The sequence below is a fragment of the Grus americana genome, chromosome 1 (assembly GCF_028858705.1).
Source record: "Grus americana isolate bGruAme1 chromosome 1, bGruAme1.mat, whole genome shotgun sequence".
NCBI classification, from domain to species: Eukaryota; Metazoa; Chordata; class Aves; order Gruiformes; family Gruidae; genus Grus; species Grus americana.
In genome coordinates this window covers 93,259,217-93,278,510 of record NC_072852.1, presented here as the reverse complement: position 1 = coordinate 93,278,510, position 19,294 = coordinate 93,259,217, and positions in this window count along the sequence as shown.

Below are 19,294 nucleotides of genomic sequence, written 5' to 3'. Positions count from 1 at the left end.
ATGCCTTTCATCTTCTGATAACCCATTGTATGGTGGTGCTTCTTGGGCATGAACAACCTCCTCAGGCAGTGTTCAAAAATCCTTCTAGCCAGTCCATAATCTCTTCCAGGATTCCTGGGCAGTTGGGTTTCCCCAGTCGAGCTCGTTGCATGATCAGTGCTACCCACTTACTCCGTGTAGCGCTGGTTGCGTGATGTGTAGCCGGGAGGTTTCCTTTGAACATCCAGTGTAGCATGGGCAATTGCAGTGCCAAGAGGAGATATGCTTCTGTAGCAACAACTTCTGAAGTGGCTCAAACCCCCTCGTATGCTGCTAGTATCTCTTTTTCAGTCAGGGTATAGTGGACTTCTTAAACTCGTTACCCCTGGCTCCAAAACCCTAATGGTCGACCTCAGGTTTCTCCTGATGTTTTCTGCCAGAGGTTCCAGGTGAGACCATTCTCCCCAGCTGCAGTGTAGAGTACATTTTGCACAGCTGGTCCTGTCCAGGCAGGCCCAAGGACTACCACACGAGCTATTTCCTGTTTGATACGCTGAAATGCTTGTTGTTGCTCAAGGCTCCACTCAAAATAGTTCTTCTTTCAGGTTACTCGATAAAGAGGGCTCACAGGCTGTCTATAACCTGGAATATGTATTTTCCAGAACCACGTGAGGCCTAGGGAAGCTCATGTTTCTTTCTTGTTAGCTGATGGAGACATAGCTGCTATCTTGTTGATCAGATCTAGAAATCTGAGGAGGGCGGAGTCTGGGAAGTACTGGAACAGTTCCTTCTTCTACCTTGTGAAAATTCTGCTATGCACAACAGAACTTGGGAAGTGAAATACAAGAAGTCTGTGGCAGCACATGACTGAAAACATAAATTTAGCACAAGAAGTGACAAGTACTTTATTTCTTATTCACTGGAGCCTGTCCTCTCAGTCACACATTGAGAGTCAGGATCTCATGGCAGAGGAATTGATCCTGAGAAAGGCCAGAGTGGGACAGAGGATCACCTACATGGAGAAATAATGCATGTGGGGGAGGGAAAGTTGTCAGGGTTTGCTAGCTTCATCAGTCAGAAATGTAGTGTGCATTTGATGGAAAGGAGAAGAAGGAGAGGGATAAACTGGTTGTGATAGCTGAAGCTGAAGCCTGCGACATAGCTGAGGATGAAGATGTTGCCAACAAGGTGCAATTAAAGATACACTTTCAGTAAGTGCATGTTTCCACACAGCAGCAGACAAAACTCAAGCTTTGGTTTTTTTTAAGGTGCTATGCAGAGGCATCACAGCCTTCCTGGAGACCAAACTTTCCCTGTCTTCTGTGTTCTGAGAGCACAGATCTGGGCTCTGCCTGTGGTTTTCAGTGTGGGTTATTGCAGACCCATTTTATGTTAATTATCGTAATGTCATCAGATATTATTTGACAAAGGCAGAATCTGTGATCTGCTCTGTTTGAAGTGGTTTTACTCAGCATTAAAGTCCTTGCTGACAGCAGATACCATGCTAATAACTCATTCAACAAGAAGTGCAGGAGCTATAAAGGTGGAATTTAAGTATCAAGGTGCAGACAGAAATTAAATTATCTCCAGGAACTTCATTTCCAATGATGACATGAATATCAGAGTGCTGGAACCTCAGCTGGTATAAACTTTTAAGCTGGCCCAGTTCTGTTGACTTGTAACGGAACTACCATGATTTTCTCCATGTGAGAATTCTCCCTGCTGTCTCTATATCAGCTGAGGATCCTAAATCTTGGGACCACACGGATAGCCGAACAGGCTGCACATAAATGAGTGAATCCAGTTATGTCTGAAGCTGGAAATGGTTCTGGAAAAGCATCATGATTCTCTATGTACTGACAGATCTGTTTTACTCACCCCAGCAATGAAATACAATGGTTTTGTCTAGCAATTTGGTAAATAAGTGAACTTCAGGCTGGACTACATTATGCAGTGGCTTTGTCCAATGTATAGGTCATTAAACCTACTTCAGTTCTTTCAGAGATAGCAGTGTATGTCACACTTGTCAGTGAATTTCCTGCTTTTTGATGACTTTACAGCCTAGAACTTGTTACTTTTATAACAAAGGAAAAATAATTTCATAAGTTTTATTTGCATACTCTGTGACAAAATACATTAATTTTGCATATGGGGGTATGTGAAATAGAAAACAAAAGTATTGCATATCATCACGTCTTGTGTGGGCAGATGCAAAACTTCTCCTGTATCTACCTTGCTGATGCACCTCTGACTGGCTGTTCCTCCCACTATTTCAGTTCTTAATTCTAACAGATCTCATCCGGTCTACCTGGAATATAATTAGCAAGTCTGCCTAAAATTTGATTGAACGATTGCAATTGCAGACTCTGTAATTTCAGCTCTTGCTTTCAGCATGCCATGAAGGGCAGTGTGCAGTGGTCATTTCCTAGCCCATTGGTCCCACTACACAGCAAGTCTCCTAGAAGAATAATGTGGTAGGCTGGTTATGGAGATAAAATTTATAAACTCTGTGGCAGTAAAGTAGCATGGTACACTTACAAAGCCGCTTCCTGGTTGTTCTGTGGTTGGGTGTTGTTTATTCCTGGAAACACCCACACACCTGAAAGTCCTGATGAGAATATGGTTTCTTTTACACAAATCCTACTGGAGGGTAGGTAAGGCTGAAGTGAAGCCCACATTTCCAGAGTCCCTCCCCTTTCAGGGAATCTTGCATTTAATATCAAGATTGAAATTGGAGAACCTGACTTTGAATTCAGAGCTATTGTGCACCCTTTATACTACATGTGTAGGTAAATAAAATATTACTCATGTTTCAAAGTACTTCTGGGGTTGCTGAGTGTAAGGGCTAAATGTACTTAACATCTCCCTGCAGCCTAGTCCGAAATTCTGCTTCCCATCACTCCTTGGATTCCTGTCTCAATAGCTTCTGCGGGCCATGTCCATGCTGTGCAGCTGCTGACCGTGCAGAGCTCCCTAAGCTGGCTTTGAGCTGGCTTCAGAAGTAGAAGTGGTACAGTCAAGTCAGCACAACACTGCATCTAGCCAGGGCACAGCAACTTGTTTGTGCAACTAACTGCTACCTGGTAGGGATGAATGATTCCACCCACTGCAACGCAATGACGTAGCAGCTCACTTGGAGCTAGTCCTGGGGTCACTGACATATGCAGAAGGCAGACAGTTCCTGCTGGTATGAAATGTGGTAGCTCTCTTGAAATCAGCACTAATATCACTAAAATGGATGATGTTCACCTGCCCTGATGTTCACCTGTCCTGCACAGGCCACAATACTTAGGAGCGTGACCTTGTAATTAGAGTTGTGGTTATGTTCTTAGCCTACATCCCAGCAAGTCTTCTCTTGAACTCTACTCCAGACTGGGCAACAATGACTGGGCTTACTTGGAGAAGTGCACTGAGAGCGGATGACTGAAAAGTGCGGAGGAAGTGACTCAGAGAACCGGATGAACTGAGACAGATGTTTAGTGACAGGAAAGGAGCAGGAACCTCCAGATGAGTCCTAGCTCCCCTCTATGCTGCACGTCAAAAGCATTGGCGTCAGCCCCTCATTTCTTTGGTCAAGAGGTTGCGCAGAAACAAGTAACTGTTAAGGCTCTGCTTGAACAATAGGAAGAAGATGTTTCACTTCTCTGATTCCTTAAAATGCTGAAATCCTTGGCTTGAGGAATGAACAGGATAACTTCACTTGACAGCAAAGCCTGAGGCTATTTTTTTCCACTGGAGATGCTTTCTAGCAATCTCCCAGTCAGGGGTGGGCAAGCTAGGGATATGAAGGAGGAAGTTCTGCATTTTAACACTATTTGCAGCACTTCTAATGATGTGTCCTGGAAACCTGCTATTTCATCTAGGTTGGGCCTAACCTCTGCACTACCCTGCATGTTGTGCTGTGTCTATTATCCCCAGTGTGGCTGCACAGAATAATAAGGCTGTATGTGATATGTCCTCTATTATTTGAAGTAGCTGGAGTAAGGAAACATGAGAAATCTGTGGGAAATTCTTCCCTGACATAAATCAACTGAAGTTAGTGGAAAGAAACTGGTGTATGGAGACATTTGCAGGATGCAGAGGCATATATGTTGTTTTCTGCAACAGATGCTACACATCTAAGCAGAAGCAGGAGGTTCTTCTGCCTAATTTGGGGTTTGGACAGTTATTTCTATCTTATTTTGCTTAGGAAACAGCAGTAAGGCTGAGAGAAAATTATTCTAATGGAATGGACATGTGTAGTGAAGAAATTAAAGTCCAGCATCAGATCATTCACAGAAAGGTGCAAGAAACATTCTAATCTTCAGGAGATAGGTATTGGTTGAAGTGACAGTACATAAAGCTTAATATCTGGTTCAGTACTGCACCTGCATTGTTCTAATTTCTAGTGTTTCCACAATTCATGACTATCTACTGTTTTATGGAGTCTTGCTTTTTTTCTTATTTCAGGAATATCTGGTGATAATTAGGTACACAGCCCATTTATGCAGTGAATGAAAAGTTACTTCCTTTTCCTGCCTTGAAGTTGGTATCAGGTGAGGCGAGGCATCCTGCTGGTCTTGCATAGTGGGGATCAAGGGAAACAGAAACTAATTTCTAGTCCTAATAGTAACAATTAGCTATCCAAGCCTGAATCCTAATCTTTCTGCCTTTCTTCTAAAAACTCTGGTTTCTCTCCCTTTTGATTCAGACTGCATTTAACATGACCTGAATTAGAAAACAAAAGGAAGTAAAGAGAAGCATGTGATTCAAGTCTGAAATATGTGATGGTGGTGGGATTTGCTAATGTATGACTGAGTTTTTAAGGCCACTCTGAAATGATAGACTGCAGTTTAGGAGGGGTTTCTGTGCAAAACATATTCCCCACTACACTTGGAGAAAGATAAAGAACTGAAAGTGTTGCCAAGTCTGAATACTTCCTGTAAATTTAATAAGCTACAGTCTTTCCAAAGTGTGGTCAAGGCATGCAGTAATGAGTCTTGTATGTGTGGGTGGGTGTATGTATTGCTGCTGCTACCATCTATAGATAATTTCAGTCAATCATGGACCATTTATGTGCAGGAAGGTCGCAATATTGATGAAAACTATATGCTAGGTTCATTGTCGTTTTCTGTACCTGCATCAAAAGGACTACCCAAAGACAGCTATACTTCCACAGAAAATTAGCAAAACCTCAGGATCACCATTTAAAATTATTATTTTCAGCATCTTTCTTTGGACACTAGAGAGGAAATCTCTCTCAGTTACTCTGGTTTATTAACATAGCATGTCTTCTCTGTGAAAGTCAGCTTACCACAGAGACATCCACAGGAATCTCACAGCTCAAGATCATTCTTAAACTATATAAATTACATTGAGATCCACCATGACATTCATCTGTCAGGAACACAGCAGTCATGGAAGGTTGAAATTTGTCTTTTTTTCATAAAACAAAAAGCCGTCAGGAATCCATGCTAAATCACTGTTGTATTAAAACTTTTGGAGAGAGTTAAGTGGAACATCAAGGAACAGGAGATGGAGGCAGACATCTTTCCTCCAGCCTCACTAACCCTTCCCCATTGTCAAAGTGATCTGATCTCATAAGTGAGGTATGGGAGTTCACAGGGCTTTTTCCTAGAAGACTTATCTCCACAGCCAAAGTGATTAGTGTAGAAGTTGCTGTGACTCCCTCCTTCTGTCTGACTCCCTCCTTCTCTCTGACTCCCTTTCCTTGGCAAAACACCATTTCTGCTCCCTTCTACCTCTGTCACCCACTCACATGTCAGCTATGTTCTCCTACATTGCTTGGAAAGTGTCACCAGCTGGGATATAGGAGTCTTCACCATCCTTTGCACTGATAGAGCAGACGAGAGAGAGAGAGAGAGAGATGGCATCCCATTTCAGAAAATGGGATGTTGAGATGAAAGGAGAGCAAGATAGGCTGAGTGGAGCACACAATGAGGCACGATGTGCAGAGCAGGGCACCAAGACAGTATTGTATGTGATATTACAGTAATGTTAGCGGCTAATAGCTGCAGCTGGCACATGGTTGTACTGTGCGCCTGTTCCCAACAGCATCGAGTGCAGCTTTGTGGAATCTGGTTGAGCAATGGGACTAGAAATGGGAAGAAAGCTTTTCTTTTTAGGTTCACTACCATCAAGTTGACCAAGAACATTCAGTGATATATCTTGTCCTAAAAAGGGCAAACTTTTCAAGCTAAATGGAGACAAATTCATTAGTTTCAGTGAAATTTTGCCTCAAGGTTTGAAGCACCCTTTGTGAAATAAACTGACAAGTTATCATGATTTGCACACATTCATTTCCTCAACCATATCAAGAAATCCCTTTTGGGAAGCTCTAATCCTTTGGCTAGTTAGCTATAATAGCATATAAACAAACAAGTAAATGGAAATATGGGAGATTAAAAATGTGATCAGATCACCACATGCAAATATGTGCACAGGGAAAAAGTGCAGGTGCTAAAGGACTTTTTCACTCAGTGAAAAAGGTGCAACATCCACCAAGCTACAGCCAGTCAAATTCAAACTATAAATCAGGCATGTATTTTTAACAGTGAGCATGACTAAGCGTTGGAACAAATAACTGTAGGAAGTGATGATTCCCATGTCTCGTTTCCTTCAGGTAAAGGCTAGCTGCCTTAGAAAAAGTGCTCTACTGGATCCTGGGTTATTTTGCCACAGAGAATGAGTACTAGTAGTACCTCTACTGAGATGAAGAACAGGATATGCATGAAATTTGAAACATTCTTCATTCATACCTATTCACTTCTCCCAGGATCGATCTTAAACACGTTAGTGAATTCTGTAGCAGTGGTGAACCTAATCTGTAGGTGATTAACGGAAGTTATGGATTATCAGCTTTGGGCTTTTACCCTGCACTATTCTTGATTTTTTTCCAGTGAAAGAAAGATAGTTATACTGGGGAAAGGAGACTAAACTGAAAAATAGTATGAAATACAAAATTTTCTCAAGGCCATGAAAATCTGAATGAGGACATAATCTCTGGATCTTGTACCATGCTTTTCCTTATCTCATTTCTGTGTGTCTCTGTGGTGGGTTGACCCTGGCTGGAGGCCAGGTGCCCACCAGAGCCGCTCTCTCACTCCCCTCATTCACTAAACAGGGGAGAAAAGGCATAACGAAATGCTTGCAGGTCGAGATAAGGACAGGGAGAGATCACTCACTAATTATCATCACGAGCAAAACAGACCAAACTTAGAGAGGGAATTCATCTAATTTATTACTAGGCAAAACAGAGTAGAGGAATGAGAAAATAAAATCAACTCTTAAAACACTTCCCCCCACCCCTCCCATCTTCCCGGGCTCAACTTCACTCCCGGCTTCAACCTTCCCCCCCTCAGCGGCACAGGGGGACGGGGAGTGGGGGTTACGGTCAGTTCATCACATGGTGTTTCTGCCGCTTCTTCATCCTCAGGGGGAGGACTCCTCTCATCGTTCCCCTGCTCCAGCATGGAGTCCCTCTCATGGGGTTCAGACCTTCAGGAGCAAACTGCTCCAGCGTGGGGTCCCCCACGGGGTCACAAGTCCTGCCAGCAAACCTGCCCTGGCGTGGGCTCCCCTCTTCACGGGTCCACTGGTCCAGCCAGGAACTTGCTCCAGCGTGGGCTTCCCATGGGCCACAGCCTCCTTCAGGTGCCTCCACCTGCTCCGGCGTGGGGTCCTCCATGGGCTGCAGGTGGAATCTCTACACCCCCTCATCCTTCCTCCATGGGCTGCAGGGGGACAGCCTGCTTCACCATGGCCTTCACCACGGGCTGCAGGGGGATCTCCGCTCCGGCGCCTTGAGCTCCTCCTCCCCCTCCATCTGCACTGACCTTGGTGTCTGCAGAGTTTCTTACATCTTCTCACTCCTCTCTCTGGCTGCAAAAGCTCTCTCCCTAAGTGTTTTTTTCTACTTCTTAAATATGTTATCACAGAGGCGCTGATTGGCTTGGCCTTGGCCAGCGGCGGGTCCGTCTTAGAGCCGGCTGGCATTGGCTCTATCAGACACAGGGGGAGCTTCTAGCAGCTTCTCACAGAAGCCACCCCTGTAGCCCCCCCGCCACCAAAACCCTGCCACGCAAACCCAACACAGTCTCCTTCTAAAGAGTACTGATAAAAGCTTCAGCAGCCTCTAGAATCTGAAATGGAGGACAAGATCCACTGTCTCCATTCCATCAGCATGTATATTATTTTCCAAATAAAATGGTTTTCGCATGAAAGAGGGCTTTCCTAGCAAAGGATCTATGTTGTGACTCAGATCATGCTGACATTACCATCTCCAGATTGGGCTGTCAGCCAGAAATTTGGGAGGTTTGGAAATATTCCATATTGTTCAGATAACTTCTGTGCTGCATTTACCTCTAATATGATCAACTCCTGTGCCACCAACTTTCAGAAAAAAATACATAATTTGTATTTAATAGAGGAAAATCCTGATCCAGTTGAAAAATATTTAGCATTTGAGGAGTTCCCCACAATGAGATTTTTCCTTAAATTTATGTACTGGGTATATGTGGCAAGGTTTGGTAGTGGGGTGGTGGACCCACTGTAGACACAGCTGAGCCCAGCAGGAAAGCTGGCATGCCTCTATGAAAATACGTTTAAGAAAAGGCAGAAAACACAACATAGGAAACAAAAAGAGTGAGAAACAACAGAGGAAACACCAAGGTCAGAAGAGGAGGAGGGGTGTTGCATGGTACCAGAGCAGATATTTCACTGCAGCCCATGGAGGACCTGTGTGAAGCAGATGAAAAGTGTGAGAAAGAAGCAGCAGCAGAGAGGAACCGCTTTTTACTGACTATAACCCCGCATCCCCCCTGTAACTCTGTGCAGGGTGGAGGAGCTGGGAATGAAGTTGAACATAGAAAAGGGGAGAGGAAATTGTCTTAATGTTTGTCTTCTTGTTTCCCACTATCCAAATCACTAATTAAATGCTTATTTGAATTGGCAATAAATTAATTTTCCCCAAGTCAAGTCTATTTTGCTCATAAGGGTAATTGATAAGCTATCTCCTTGTTTTTATCTTCACTCATGAGTTTTCTCATTCCTATTCTTCCTATTTTTTCCCTCTCTCTTGCTGAGAGTGTGGGTAGTAAGTGAGCAGATGTGTGGGCATTTGGTTGGTAGCCAAGTCTAATCCATTGCAGTTGTGTTAGGCTGTCCTGGTTTCACCTGAGAAGGTTAATTTTCTTCATAGTAGTTAGTATGGGGCTGTGTTTTGGATTCATGCTGGAAACAGTGTTGATAATATAGAGATGTTTTTGTTATATAGACCTGTTGTTGTTCAGCAGTGCTTACACAGAGTCAAGCCCTTCGCTGCTTCTCACACCACCCTGCCAGCAGGATGGCTGGGGGTGCACGAGTTGGGAGGGGACACAGACAGGACAGCTGACCCAAACTAGCCAAAGGGAGTATTCCATACCATGTGACATCATGCTCAGCATAGAAGGGGGGCTGGTCAGGGAGGGGTGACACAGCTTCAGGACGCACGACTTGGGGACGATTTGGCTTCAGGATGGCTCCGAGCATGTGTTCTGAGTTGTGGTTGTTGGGTGAGAAACTGCATTGTGTCTCACCAGTTTTGTATATTCTGGTAAGTACTGTTGTTGGGTTTTTTTCTCCCTGTCCCTTTGCTGTCCCAGTAAACTGTCCTTATCCCAACCCACAAGGTTTTGCCTTTTCATTCCCATTCTCCTCCCCATCGCACCAGGGGATGGGAGCGGGGGCGGGGGAGTGAGCGAACGGCCATGTGGAGCTCAGCTGCCAGCTGGCACTAAACCACAACAATCCTTTCTGGTGCCCAACGTGAACAAAATAGTTCAGTTATAATTGGTTTAGTTAAGATGTGCAGAATCCAAAAGAATCTCTAGTATAACTCCAGAAAGGTCAGTTTATTTATCAAGCCTTGATTTTTCCTGATAGTCTTAATGTTTTTAATGTGTAGGATGGAATTTCCGGATTTCATGGCACTATTCTTGCCATTTTCTAAGGAAGGCAGGAGACTTGATCTGGGGTGTTCATGATAGGCTGGAGGTAAAAATCTCTCTTCCAGTTTTGCTACTGGCTCATTCTGTCACCTTCACTTTTTATAAGTGAATTGTAAAAACTGCTTCTGTCAACAGAGAAGCTCAACTCCCAAGGCTACACATATTATATACATACAATGCTTACATTATGATGGGGATGCATGCATTGGAAATTGAGAACAAACGGGCTTCTCCCGTGTAAGCAGACTTGCTAGCCTACCATTTTTTCTAATACTAACATATGACTAGGAATCAGCCCTGCTTGCTACACCAGAACAGACAAGGCCTGTCTGGCACAGGGAAATATCAGCCTACAGTTGTTGGCGATGTATGACTAAGAACAGCACAGGGGATACAGTGTCTGTATGATCTGGAAAATAGAGCCTTGCCAACCCTGGAGATTGAAAAACTGTTTCTCAACTTGCTGGCCACAAGTCATATGACTGCAAAAGAAATGCATTTGCTTGGGTGGTTTTGCTCTGTAGCAACAATGGTTAAAATATGAGATCTCAGAACCATGTGAGTCCAGAAGCTGGGGCAGAACTCCTCAAAGTATCACTTTCTTTGGGAACTTGGCAATACTGAGAACACTTCAGGTGAAGAAAAGAACATGATGGTAAAATTCTGCTAGTTACAATAAATTTGGCTTTTTATGTTTCAATCAGGTCAGAATTTCTAAACTAGATACTGGTGAATACAAGAGAAGACATTTGAAATTTGTATCTCTCTGGTGCTTGGCAAGCTTGTCTGAACAGTAGTAAGAACGATGCAGTGAGTCAGAAGCTCAAAAATTGCAATTTGGGGACTAGCAATGATGTGTTGCCTCACACTGCTCTGTTCTTTCTTTAGAAACTGCTGTGGCTGCTCTTTGGGATGAAAATGCTGAAAGTAGAATGAAACAGCACTAAAATCCAGGAAACAGTGCAACTTGAATTTTGGTGAAGACAAAAGGGTGGTATTGAGCAGAGCATTCTAAGCTTCCCACTTTGGGATGGTTTTCTGAACCTTGTGCCCATTGATTATGATGGCAACGTACAACTTGGGCTTTGTAAAGAGCAATTGTTTACCCTGATAAGCTATAAATACCAACAACGGCTTACTAATGAATTTGGCATTGTTGTCAGTGGGTTTGCAGCAGGAGTACAGCAGCTTTTCTTCTCTCAAAATCACTTTGTCAATAGATTGTTGTGATCCAAATAACTGCCCAAACTGAGTACAACTTCAGATTAAATCTTCTGTGATTAAATATTCTACTTGCTTTCAAGGTAGGTTGGGATATATGTCTTGTTTATAACATTATCTAGACCGACTGAAGTTTCCCAACTTTTCTCTGCCAAGACTTGGTTCAGTAATACCATCTGGAAGACAGCACGACTGTATATGAAATGGCATATACAGTTAATGCCTTGAAATCATAGAGGCTTTTTGGCACATATTAATGTTTGATTTCTGTGAGAATCAAACATCTAAATCTAAATCGAGAAGGATCAGAACAAAAAGAAAAAGCAATGGAAAACACTTTGCAATGTGGAGTTCAGCCCAGGCTCTGCACCCTACAGATACCTCAAATCTTTCCACACGTATGGTCTTGATGAGTAAAAATAATGATCTGAGAACTCATATCATGTGACTGCTCTAAAAATACCTGTCCTTCAGACAGCTGAAGTAACTAAGATTTCTTGCATTGCTATCCACATTCAGCATGGACTTTCTACCTGATAGAGCTGGTCATCTGTACCATCTGTGAGACAAATTATTCTGCAAAGTTACCAGCCTTCTTTTCTCCTTGGTTGGGATTCTCTGCTGATAAATGTGTCATGAGGTCCTGTTTTACTAGAAATACGGAAAGACCAGAAATGACTTTACAAGGAACATCTCCTCTATGTTGCAAGGTTCTCCCATTGTATCTACTTACATTCCACCCTACTTTTTCAGCTATTCTAGCAGTAGGATCTAAGAGATGGGTGTTGCATTTCTTCTAGAGGAGAAAACTGTCCTTTTTTTCTCCATTCTATTGCACAAGTTTTGCTAAAATCCACAGCGACCTGAAATTTTTTTTTAATCTCCTTCCCAGCTGTTTCAAAACATGATGTCAGATAGTCATTATTTTCCTCATTGTCCAGTGTATAAGACTAGACATTTGTGATAAAGTACATTTGACTTGTGGATGACTTCAGTAGAAGCTTAAAAAAACCCACCCTAGTTGCCCTTTCATCTCCACCTTGTGGTCAAACCAGATGGTGCGGCCCTCTTTCAGAAACACATTTTAGGATGGAATGAAATACTTTATTCAACCCAAAGCAAAAGATTTTACTTGTTTGAAGGAGTGGGATTTGTGGGTGTTTTATTAAAGTATTTTTGAAGGTCTACTTTCTGTGAAACTTTAGGAGAAAGCATGTACTACTGTATGACTTTTACCTAATGGTAATAACATAATGATTGGTCCTTGCTTCCTATTTGAGCTGCCTTGTAGGAGTGGATCATTGAATACTGGGTTAGAAGGGACCTCAAGGATCATCTTGTCCAATCTTTCTTGGCAAAAGCTCCATCTAGACAAAAGCACCGTCTAGACGAAATGGCCCAGCACTCTGTCCACCTAAATCTTAAAAGTGTCCAATGTTGGGGAATCCACCACTTCCCTGGGGAGATTATTCCAATGGCTGATTGTTCTCCTTGGGAAAAATGTTCCTGTTGTGTCCAATCGGAATTTCACCAGGAGTAACTTGCACCTGTTACCCCATGTCTTTTCCATGTGACTCCTTGCAAAAAGGGAGACTCCATCTTCTTTGTAGCAACCGTTTAAGTACTGGAACATGATGATGAGGTGTCCCCTAAACCTTTTCTCTCAAGGCTGAACGAACACGATTCTCTCAGCCTTTCCTCATATGACAGGCTTCCCAGTCCTTTGACCATCCTAGTGGCCCTTCTCTGGACCCTCTCCAGCATGTCCACATCTTTTTTGTATAGTGCGGACCAAAACTGAACCCAGTATTCCAGGTATGGCCTGATAAGCGCTGAGTACAGTGGGATAATGACTTCTTTATCTCTGCTGGTGATGCCCTTGTTGATGCAACCCAGCATCCTGTTGGCTTGCTTTGCCACTGCAGCACACTGCTCCCTCATATTGAGCTTGTTGTCCACCAGGACCCCCAGGTCCCTTTCCACAGAGCTGCTCTCCAGCCAGGTGGATCCCAGCCTGTGCTGTTCTGCTGGATTATGTTTTCCCAGGTGCAAGACCTTACACTTGTCCTTGTTGAACTTCATAAGGTTCTTGTTAGCCCACTCTTCCAGCCTATCCAGGTCTTCCTGCAGGGTGGCTCTCCCTTCTGAGGTGTCTACTTCCCCACTTAGTTTGGTATCATCCGCAAACTTCATCAGGGTGCACTTGATCCCATCATCCAGATGACTTACGAAGAAGCATTGGGCCCAGTATTGATCCCTGAGGGACCCCCTTTGTGACAGGTTGCCAGTTCAAAAAAGAGCAATTTACCACTACCCTCTGGGTGCAGCCTGTCAGCCAGTTCCCCACCCACCAGACAGACCACTTGTCTAGACCCTAATGCATCCATTTCTCTAGGAGGAAGCAGTGGGGAACTGTATCGAAAGCCTTGGAGAAATCCAGGTAGACAGTGTCCACTTCTTGCCCCACATCAACTGAGCAGGTTACTTTTTCGTAGAAAGCGATCAGGTTTGCAAGCACAATTTGCCCTTGGTGAATCCGTGCTGGCTTTTCCCAATCCCCTGGTTTATTTGACTTGTGATAGCTGATCTCTGAGTTGGCCATACCTATGCCTTGCTCTGGACTGATTGCACAGCTTGACCGCAGGCATGTCTTGTGACTGTGAAGATGCCTGATGATCGCTGGCCTGTGTCTGACCCTGGTTACCTTCACCAGACTTGACCTTGACTTGTGGACTGACTTCCCAGCATGACCTTGCACCAACCTTACTGACATAACTTGCCCACTGATATGGACAGGGCTACTGTCCCCTAGACTGCCCTGCAGGAAGAGGAAGCCTTCTAATCCTGCTATTCTCTGATAGAAGAGTGGTGAGAGAGTAACTTTAATCCTACCCCTGATAGTAATTGCACCTCACATTTGGGTATTCCTCAGCCCCAGACTGCTGCTGTTCCATCTACAGCCAGTATGGATTTTCTACCTTGTACTGGATGAAAGATCAATAAGACAGAGCCCTTGCTTTAGTTCAGCTTAAGTTTTAGACTGGCATAGGTGGGGGAGGATGAAATTTTTTTTACTTACTAGAACATTATTAGCTATGTAAATGTCATCCTGAATTATGCTGGCAAGAATACTCAATTTGTTATTAGCTCCTTGTTATTGCACATATTCCTGTAGCAGAAATTCTGCCCTTTTACTCTGACTCCAGTAGTGTTACTAGGTTTGCAATCTCATTACTGAGAGAAATCTGGATGAAGGCATGTCTGCAAACCCTGAACAGATCCCTCATAGCCTTATGTCTTGCTAAGCGGGGCACTATAAAAATCTTTTTTAATGGTACTAAAATCTTCATTGATGATGGGATAAGAGACAGTGATCTCAACTACATTCTTGTATCATGATTCCTTTAGCATATATTTTTAATTCTAAAGTATCTAAATCACTGATAATAATAGGAGAAAAGTTTCCATCAGCTTTTAGAATTACATGTCTGAGATGTTGGAGATCCCATACAACTGTGCTGTGAGCAGAAATCATCAATGAGTGGTGACACTATTTATTTGCCTTTAAATATCATGTTCAGAAAAACTTGTAATATTTTCAGCACTGAGCAGAAGAGACATTACAAAAGGATGCAGTCCCTAGAACTACTTTTTATGCACTTACAGAAAACTGTGTGATTACTTTGGGTCTGCAAAAATATTTAGTTTTCATAAGTTTGATATTTAGTTCATAAGTTGTAAGTTTTGTAAGTTTGATGCTCAGTTCACTTAAGGTTTTTTTCTCCGTCCTAAATCTGTTGCCCTAATGCCAGTATGAGGAAGATTAAATTCCCGAGGACCTGGGTCTCAGGCCACTCTTTCTGTCATATCATCCAATTATCCTGGAGCATGTTTATCTTTGGAAGAGTGGTTCTGCACTGTGACTCCTACTGATATATTTGGTTAGTGCAGCACTTATTCCCTGGTCCATTGGGACAGACATTTGGCCTGCATGCCATTTCAGGAAGAAATGTGACCCTCCCTCAACTGGCCTCCACAATTTCTGTTTCATTTCACTCATTTTGATACCTCATTTGAACACCTGGGGTTCTGATCTGGTCTCTGCTATGACAAAGTTTGAAAGAAACAGCCTGGGCACAGAGTCCTGGCCCTGCTAGTAACAGTGCCATGTTCCAAAGAACAGTCTGACCCACCCATTGCACTTGTGGTCTCCTCAGAGAAGGCACAAGCAGTTTTTGCACTCAGTGTTCAAGCCTGCTCTTGTCTCTGTCACAGATGGGTCTTCCATACAGTCTGGTTTGTCCCAGATTCCTGTTGTGCCAGTACATCTTCGGCAACCAGAGTCATTGCTGGTTCTTGGCTACTGTGCCATGACTCACCATAATTCTGGCAGATCGGGTCCTTGGAGCTAGAGATGTTCCACCCCCTGCCTTTTTGCAGAGCTGGGCTTCCTGTATCTACTTTCTTTGCCTTGCCTCTCCTCATGGGGCTGATCTGTGGCTGATAAACCCCACAGAAGAGCTCAAATGGGGTAGGAGTCTTTTCTTGTCTGTGTTTCATATCAGAGAGAGTTTTCTTATTCTGAGCTAGTAGAAGAAACATATTCTTCCTTTAGCACTGAAAATGCTAAAATTATACAGTCCATCCCTAACCCTTCCACAGAGTGAGAACAATATACATCTTTTTGTATTTGTGTCATCGATGCTTTTTCCAGTAAAGAGGTACTCAGCCATTAGCAGGAGTGGAGTTCTGAGCCCATATCCAAAGAGACCTCACAGGTACTTGTAGAGAACATGAGCAATGAGGCAGAGATGACGGACACCTGGCATATTCTTCTCAGGTTTGGGAACTGGTACCAGTCCTGTTCCATATGCCTGTTCTAGTGCATACTGTCTATCTCTGGAAAATTTAGCATAATCAGAAGCAGAACCACATAGCCTGTGGGAGCTTTGAGCATGTATCAGGCCTATTTGTCCATTGGATCCTTGCTGAAGTGAGAAGTTCTGGTAAGAACCCTGTATTTTTTAAAGCTGCTACTGTCCCTTCTGTGACCTAGTAATTATTCCTAGGCCTCACAGAAATCTTATGCTTCGGTCCATCCCTCCCCATCTTTAAAATACTAATGAAATCACCTGCTTCCCTCAGTGGTAGACGGTGACTTGCTTAGATACCAGATTAAAGATAACTTCTGACTTATAAAGGCCTTGATCAGTAGAAAGTTTATCTCTGAGGGCATCCTGCGTATTAAGATGATGTGGGTGGGCTTCTGTGTAATCCCCTGGGACAAACTGGCAAATAATAATGAAGTAGACTAGTAATAATGCATTGGAGTCTGTAGTCAGATGTTTGCTATTTCCTAGGTAAAATTGTTTGTGTTCACTTTGGTCTTGAAGCTTGTTGACTGGATATTTTTGATAGGGGAAAACTGAAGGTAATTTCTGGACCTCTGGGGAAAAGTCTGCTATTTATTTCTCTTACAGTTTGTCTAGACAGCATCTAACTAATTTGAAGAAAACTGTAAATAGTGAACAGAACAAATATAAAATATAAAACAAGTTTACTGGCTGAAATCAAATACAGCTGATACTCAAAGGATGTTGCTAACATGAAGTATTTCTCTGAAAGTAAAATATATTTCTCTGATAGTATCTGAAATCATGACAAGGCCCACAGTCTTATGAGTGAGGACACTGAATCCATAAAATCTACAGTATACTCTTTGCTCAGCGTGCTCTTGGCCAGTAACTTCTCAGAGAGGCCTAAGTAAGTCTTGAAGTATAAACTTCTCTTGTGACCAGGGAATGGCTCCTCTTGTGCATGGGCAATGCCAGGTGTGCATCTGTGTGACTGCACGTGAACTCAAAGGTTGTTCTGCTAGGGGACAAAAAAAGTATTTAACCAAGCACCTTTCAGCTGCAGCAGGACCACTTTCACTGTGTGAACGTGATCTTCATGTTAATTTAAAATATATATTCAGGCCAGGGTAGCTTTCTGCTACTGAATTCTTTGTGGCTTTCAGTTATGCAGATAGTTATGCTACCACAAAACTAATAGCAACCTTGATTTAGTCCTGTGAAGTGCTTCTTTTGCTGCTTCTCGGTGCAAAAGGAAAATGTTCTCTTTGTTCTCATGGCTGATTTACACACCGCACTTTGTATGGTGTAGACTGTTAAGAAACTGTACTGCCTACACAGGGACACACAGATAAACCCGCAGGCCTAGGTGGTACCTCTTAGTAGGCATACCTTGTCTTCAAAATACTTCATAAAACATGGACATGGCTATGCAGAAGCCTCTTTTAACTGTCAAAACACTGCATCAGGTTGAAATCTGGCTCATGCCAGTGTTCTCCAGCCATACTGCTGACAAGAGAGTGGCTGTGAGGGGAAAGTTTGAAAAATGTTTGGGCGACAGGGAGTATCAAGACCTTCAAATTAGACCGTAACAAGTTTGTCTCAGCCTCTGCCTCTTGCTGTATCTAGTCATCTACATGATCATTCTGCTCATAAGAGATGAAGTTGGTATGTCAGAGCATATTACCATGCTAGGCAAAAAGAACAAAACAACGAGGTTTTTATCCAATGCAGCCACATTATGGTTTCTGTGGAAATTACCAACACTGGTTGCAACTTCATGTCTCTCAGTGAAACAGAACAGAATAAAAAAGGGAAGAAGCCCCTCTGTGCTCTTAACTTTTCCCCTATCCATAGCATCTGCTTGTTCCCAAAGAACAGTTTGCTTTATTTATGTCCCAGAAGAAAGAACAACTGTAGAATTTCTCTTTAGAAAGAATCCTTACAATTTCTCCCTTCTGGAGGGGCTTACCTACTGACAGATTCAAGGCCTCCCAGACACTGAGATACTAAACACTTAATAAAATGGAGTCTTTTCAACTTTAGACACAGCTAATTCCAGTACTGAACCTGTGCAGCACTCTTCCCCATCAATGACTAGCTCTATGGTGACAGACTAGAATATGGGGCTAGCCAGAAGCAGTTGCCACTGGTAATGGTGTTGACACAGCTAGAGCCAAAAAGCAGAAAGGCTGGTGCATGACTTTCTGCTTCAGTCATTGGCTCTGCTGGTTTTGGCCGATTTTCTGCAAAAAGTGCCTCTATGTGGATTACTTCTGAAAATGGAACCCAAGGATCCTGGTGCCACAGACCCCCAGGACAGCTACTGCCCCACACAGGGCAGGCAAAAGTTAGACCTTGTTTTCCCAGTGTTCACCCTTGTGATCTTTCTGGTACACAGTCTTATCTGTCAGGGTAATGTGACGTACAAAGAAACAGACTCTTCAGGCAAGTTCCTAAAGTAAGCTCTTTCTACTACACAGCACGGGGCATAGACACTGCAGTGGGAATACTTGTTTGTCACCCTTCCGCAGTTTCCTTGCTGCTCTTCAGCAGTATTTGGGATTTAAATTGATGGTCATGGTTATGCATTTCATCTTTAGATCACTTCTTTTCTGCTGGACTCTTCCTCTGAACCCTAGAGGCTCATTGTGCTTTTCTGTCATGACAAATCTAGCAATCCCAAATCCACCTGAATTGGGAAATACAAGTGTTCTTCTCTGTCCAGCTATACAAAGGGTTGTGTCACTCTCATTCCATTTCTCTTTTCTGAAATGGCAGGCCCAGCCCTTGGTTTTTATTTTGTTCCTATGTTTAGTCTTAGAATTGGTTTGAACTTGAATTTATACAGATACCTTCCTGTCTTCAGAAATCCTTCTGTTTCAAAATTTTATAACTGCTCTAGCAAAGACTCTGAGGGTCTGGGTGTACACTCACATTTCTGTGTATAAAGTCTTATAGCAACACTGGACTATACCTGTGCTGTCATTCCCTGGAATTCGTGCATGTTGCTTTGGGAAGAAAGATTCAGCGAATAGTGCAGTACACGTATGAATTGTACATTTACAAAGTCTTGTTCCCTGATTCATTTTGGCCAGGCTTTTATGGGACTCAGTACAGCATATCACTAACAGAAAGGCAAACACTGCCAAACATTAACCACCCGATTGAAGATGTGTCATTTCCACGGCATTTCAAATGAGAGATTGTCCACACTTTCTGGTATGAGTAAAATGTTACTGAATTATTGAT